At 38.3% G+C, this 6,581-nt stretch overlaps 2 pseudogenes; both read right to left on the bottom strand.

Annotated features, from left to right (window-relative positions):
* Positions 1-5,254: 5,254 nt before the first annotated feature.
* Positions 5,255-5,404, bottom strand: LOC129849331 (U1 spliceosomal RNA; annotated as a pseudogene).
* A 697-nt stretch (positions 5,405-6,101) lies between these two features.
* LOC129849333 (5S ribosomal RNA) lies at positions 6,102-6,220 on the bottom strand (annotated as a pseudogene).
* Between the last annotated feature and the right edge of the window lie 361 nt (positions 6,221-6,581).

The following is a 6,581-nucleotide window of genomic DNA, read 5'->3' as shown; positions in this document are numbered from 1 at the left end:
TTTCATCATTTTCTTCAACCACATTATCAAATATTGCCTGACATGGAAGGAACCCCGGAATGACCTCATATAAGATGTCCCCAATCTGTCTCATCCCAGCCCTCATAAAATATTTACAAAACAACATCTTATTATTATACTGTATCTTGGGATTTAAAAAAATTGGCTGATTTAAAATATTGTCTAAAATGGTACACTCATAATAAATCTTTGGTAAAAACTCCCCCCAAGCCTCAAACACTTCTCTATAAAACAAAGGTATATTACCTAACATTTCCTTTTTCATACACATCAATAAACCATTGTCCCCCATCCTCCCAACCTCCTGCAAATACTCCTTAAAAAATCTTTTCCATCCATAATCTAATTCCCCATATAAATATTTACGTACCATTTTGACTCTAATTGCTGTTTTCCTCACATTTAAATCCACCAACTTCAAGCCCCCCTCCTCATAACCTGCAATCAAAGTTTTAAAAGCTATTTTCACCCCCTTCCCTTCCCATAAAAAATCAACTACAATTTTATTCATTTCAGATAAAACCCATTCTGGCATATCCAAAACGTTCATTACATAAATAAAAATTGACATCAACAATGAATTTATGACAATTACTTTCCCTTTTAATTTCAAAGACCTCCCCCTCCACATATTTACCACCTTCCTAACTTTGTTTATAACCCCACTCCATGTCATATCCCTAGCTTCCTGTTCCTTCACCCCTAAAAACACACCTAACACCTTAAAATAATCATTTACCATTTTAAAAGGAAAAATCTCCTCATTATTCTTCCCAACATACATTATTACTGACTTCTCCATATTCACTTTTGCTCCTGAGGCTTTCTCATATACTTTAAAACACTCCATCACCCTTTTAACACTTTCCTCATCTCTAACTGTTATTGTGGTATCGTCTGCATATTGATGAATTAAACTAAAACCTCCTTGCGGAGTCTCTACACAATTTATAAAATGATCTTTTTTAAGGTATGCCGCTAAGGGTTCTACCGATAAAACATACAATAATGCTGATAAAGGGCACCCCTGTCTCACTGATCTCTCAAGAATAAAAGAATCTGTTAAAACCCCATTACATTTTACCCTACTTTTTGCCTTTCTATATAATAATTTTATCCATCCTATTATTCTATTTCCAAACCCATATTTTTCCAGTACCCTAAACATAAAATCATGTTCCACCCTGTCAAAAGCTTTATTAAAATCTATACTTAAAACAATTCCCCCTCTCTTATCGCTATTCATTTTATTTATCACATCTCTAAGTGTAATGATGGTATCAGCTATGTCTCTTCCAGGCACACTATAATTTTGTGTAGGTGCTATAATATCATTTAAAACCATCTTCATCCTATTCGCCAATATCTTAGCTAAAATCTTGTAATCTGAGTTTAATAAACTAATTGGCCTATAATTTTCTAATTTCATTTTGCTCCCCTTATTTTTATATAAAACCGATATCAGTCCTGTCACCATGGAGTCTGAAACAGTATTATTATCTTCCATGTATTGATACACTTCTATTAAAATTGGTGCTAAAAAACTTTCATACATTTTGTAAAACTCTGCAATTAGTCCATCTACTCCAGGACTTTTATTTATTTGTAATCCCTTAATTGCATCTTTCACTTCATCCACTGTTATCTTCCTATCACATATTTGCTTATCCTCAACACCAATTTGCACATCCACACTACCTAAAATCTCCTTTACACACTCTTCATCCACCTCCCCTTTCTTAAATAAATCCTTATAAAAATTCTGTACAGTTTCTAATATCTCAACATAATCATTTACCACTTCACCCTTTACATTTTCTATCTCACTAATATATGATTTCGTCTGTTTAGTTTTCTCTAAACCAAGAAAAAAAGACGTACATTTTTCCCCTTCTAAAACATACTTTGCCCTACTTCTAATAGATGCCCCCTTACATTTATCTATTTCACATTTGCTCAATTGTGCCTTTAAATCTAAAAACCTTTCAATATTATAAATAGGATCAATATCACATTTCCTCATTTCTTCATTCAATTTTGCTCTTAAATTATTTTCTTCTCTTGTCATCCTACTCCTCTTCTTCCTTGCATATCTAATACTAAAATCTTTTATTTTTTTCTTAACATTTTCCCACCACTGGCACTTATCATTCCCTTTTTGCTTATCCTCCATTTCATGTTCTATCAAAGATTTAAGTTGTAATCCATATTCCTCATCACCTAGATACCTTGCATTCATACACCACACTCCCCCCCCTTTCCCCTCCCTATCTAACCCCACCGAAAATGTTAACCCAGCATGATCACTAAAAGTTGTAAAAATATACTTAATATCCTTCATAAAATTCCTTAACCCTTCATTTACTAAAACCAGATCTATCCGTGTCTGTTTCAACTCCCCTAAAACCACCTGCCTTCTAGAAAATTCTCTCTTGTTCGGATTCTCATCCCTCCATATATCAATCAAATTGTTTTCCAACATTATCTTCCTTAAAACCCCCCTAGATACGTCACTTCTAAAAATAGCTCCCCTTGCCATATCTAATCTATTCATTTTAACATTAAAATCCCCAACTAAAATACAATTACCCCTGCACCATTTCCCTAATTCTAAAAATAAATCCCTCCGCTCTATCTCATTATTCGGCGCATAAATATTTATAATCCTAAAAACCCTATTCATATATTCAAAATCCAATATTAAAATCCTCCCATTATTATCATTATATATCTTCTTCACATTTTCTACTACATCCTTCCTTAATAAAATTGCAACCCCACTTGAATTCCCTCTGCCATTGTTTACATAAATAAAATCCCTCCATATTTTTTTTACTTCTAAAACACATACATTATCCCAGTGTGTTTCTTGAATACATAAAATATCTGAATTCTTCACTTGTACTATTCTATTAAATTTTCCCATTGTTCTCAAACCATTAGCATTTATCGACATTATATTAACCATTCTAATAAATAATAAAATAATAAAATATAATTCCATTATCCTTTACCTCTTATCCAGTTTCTTTCCTCTTCCACCCTTTCTCTCCCCCTCTTCCCACCGCTTTCCTCTTCCTGTATCCTTCCCTCGTTCTTTCCATCTTTTCCCCATCATCTGTGTCCGATATCTCCTCCAAGTCCATGCTATCCAGCCAACTCCCACTCTTGGCATCCACCTCCGTTGTGCTCCCCATATTCATCTCTGTTTCTGCCACCGTCATCGCTGTGCTCCCCGTGCTCATCTCCGCCTCCGTTATTGTCCTCAAACCCAAAACCCTCTCCATTTCTTCACCCCCCGAGGTACTTGATAGTGCTGTGCTTTCCCCCAAAACCTGTGAGTCCCCCGTGCTTCCCCCCAGTCCACTCCCCCCCTCCTCCTGAAACCTCCCTCTTCTTATTTCCGAGTCCATACTGCTCCCAATTTCATTTATCTTCTGGTCCTTCTTCCTTCTTCCTTCCTCCGTCTCTCCACCTTCCACCACGTCTTCTCCTCCATCTTCTTCTCCTTCTTGCGACAATACTACTGCTTCCTCTAGTATTGTTTGACTCCCCTCTTCAGCCCGATCCTCTCCACAGTTGCACTCCTCCATTCTCTTTCTACATCCACCACAAAAATTCCTTTCCTTCTCTCCATCACATTCTCTCGCATAGTGTCCTTGATTGCCACACTTAAAACACTTAAATTCCGGGCAGTCTTTCACTATGTGCCCAGGTTGAATGCACAACCGACACACTCTGACCTGTTTGTCATGAATGACTCTGAAATATTCCGCTCCTTCCAACGTCTCAATTCTTGTAGAATAAGGTAATGATGTCACTTTTTCTGTAAACTTGACTTTGCAGAAACGTGTCCCATCAACCACCTCCGTTCCTGGCCAAACTCTCCTTCTTATCTCCGAGACGGCCTCCACTCCCCAGCTACTCAGCTTGCCCAGTATCACACCATCTTCTACGTAAACTGGGAGATTCATAAAAGACACCACCAATTCCTTCACATTAATATCTCTCGCCAGAATCTTTGTGTCCTTTATTCTCAATCCATCCATTAACCGTTCTTTTCCTTTTTCATTTCTCATTGTAATTTCGTACTTCTTTTCTCCTTTCATTCGGCATCCCACCACCTCTCCACACACCTCCTTAATTGCTCTTAGTAGTTCCATTGTCGTCACTTTGTCTTCTCCTTCCAACTCAATTGCCACCGTATATTCTTTTCCATATTTCATCCCTTCTTTATCTTCCTTTTTCTTCCGTTGCGCTTTTTCGTTGTCTTTGTCCATTCCGTTTGTCTTTTCCATGTTGTCCGTCATAGTAAAAAATGAATCCAAAAAAAAATTCTCCCCCAAGCAGAAAAACTGCAAGGGGGAAGACTAACCAAACTTAAAAGTATTCAAATGCAAGAACAAAAAAATTATATTGCAAAAACCAATTAATTAACAAAAATAGCTCTCGAGCAAACACTCTCCAGCAAACACTTACTCACAGCTCAAACACTCGCACCTGTCGTCACTTCTCCAATCAGGAAATGCGCATTCAGGCTGGTATGGCCGTAAGCGAAGGTGCATCTCTTGGCACACCATATAAAGTCAAAGTGAGTCTGATAAACAGACATTGCATTCTCACCAATTAGATAAGCAGCTTGAACTTTGGCTCACTCAAAAAGTGGAAGAAATTACATATACTGTAGCCATCACTTTTTAGCACAGATAGTTGGATGAAATACAAACAAACCTTGCAAACATTTCTAAGCGAGGGCACAAATTTCAGCCTTGTGGGAAAAAACGGACAAATACAATGACTTCTGACAAATACATCATCAGCAAAAGTTTCCCATGCAGCTATCCTACTAGCCACAATAAATACACAAAAGCTCTGGATGTTGAAAACCTATTGCATTGTTCTGTGCTAAGGAGGAATGCATGTATGGACAATTTCATATTGGAAGCGCATGACACATCATGACCGGGGGGGGGGGGGGGGGGGTTAGAGTGGCTTCCCAACTATCTCCTGATTGAAGTACCAGCGTGGCATAAATACAATGCTGCATTTCGCAACATAATGTTTCGACAAAATGCCAACAATATTTTACAAACAAATGTTTCCACCTTTCGATTGGTCCACAAAGTCTCCTTCACAACTGACTTCAAAGATCTCCATAAGCACAGTCAGTTGACTCAAGTCATCTTTAAGCCTGCCGCCATGCAACGGTTTATCATTAACAAAGACATCAGGGTAAAGCGCAAACGAGCACTACCATAAATTTTGCAATCGAGATTCACACATTTGGAAAATTCGCAAGGGGTCAGCACAGCCAGAGTGCAATGGCTGAGCCCCACACCGGCTGAACCACCTTCTTGATTACAGTATCTCTTTTGCTTAGTGGAGGAAAAGTCTCTCCAGTGCCAACATTTTCCGCTAACGGTAACCACTTTGTGTTCTGATAATATCATATCACATCGACCTGCGTTAAATGCCGTTTAGGAATGCACTTGCACACAGAGTAGTGAAAAAGTAGTTTATTTTGTTTACTAGATTATATCAGTGAACCACTAGATTCCCATCATGCAACACTGTCGAAAAAATCACCAATTACTTTTTAATATCTTAACCTATCTGATATCACAAATGTTTGCGATATGACGAAATACAATCACATTCAGACACACACACACACACACACACAGACAAATGCATGAAACCAATTGATTTATTATCGATAACATCTCAGATTCCCTTGTGCTTTTGATTTACTCCATAAAAGAAGGGTTGTAATTCCAACATGGAAAACACAGGGCCATCAGACACCAGTCCAGTTCCACTCCTCACCAGCATTATTTCCTTTGATCATTTGAACAGGGCGAGGGAGCACAGAGCACACACAAGCTGCATTCAGTAACAATATTCTTATTTGTCTTATAATTAAAAGGCAGTTGCTCCCTGACAACACAAGGAACTTTGATCGTATTAAAAGGGCAGGGGAGACTAGCCCATAGAGGCTGCATTTAGTCAATTCAGCAATAAATGCTTACTACAAGGCAGTGTTGCTGATGAAATAATGCCACACCCCCTAGTGGACACAAGGCTTACAGCACCTGGTATTCCCAGGCGGTCTCCCATCCATGTACTAACCAGGCCCGACCATGCTTAGCTTCGAAGATCAGACGAGATCGGGCGTATTCAGGCTGGTATGGCCGTAAGCGAAGGTGCATCTCTTGGCACACCATATAAAGTCAAAGTGAGTCTGATAAACAGACATTGCATTCTCACCAATTAGATAAGCAGCTTGAACTTTGGCTCACTCAAAAAGTGGAAGAAATTACATATACTGTAGCCATCACTTTTTAGCACAGATAGTTGGATGAAATACAAACAAACCTTGCAAACATTTCTAAGCGAGGGCACATATTTCAGCCTTGTGGGAAAAAACGGACAAATACAATGACTTCTGACAAATACATCATCAGCAACAGTTTCCCATGCAGCTATCCTACTAGCCACGATAAATACACAAAAGCTCTGGATGTTGAAAACCTATTGCATTGTTCTGTGCTAAGGAGGAA

The sequence above is a fragment of the Salvelinus fontinalis genome, unplaced genomic scaffold (genome assembly GCF_029448725.1).
Source record: "Salvelinus fontinalis isolate EN_2023a unplaced genomic scaffold, ASM2944872v1 scaffold_1442, whole genome shotgun sequence".
In the NCBI taxonomy this organism is placed as follows: domain Eukaryota; kingdom Metazoa; phylum Chordata; class Actinopteri; order Salmoniformes; family Salmonidae; genus Salvelinus; species Salvelinus fontinalis.
This window is presented reverse-complemented; position numbering and strand designations above follow the sequence as displayed.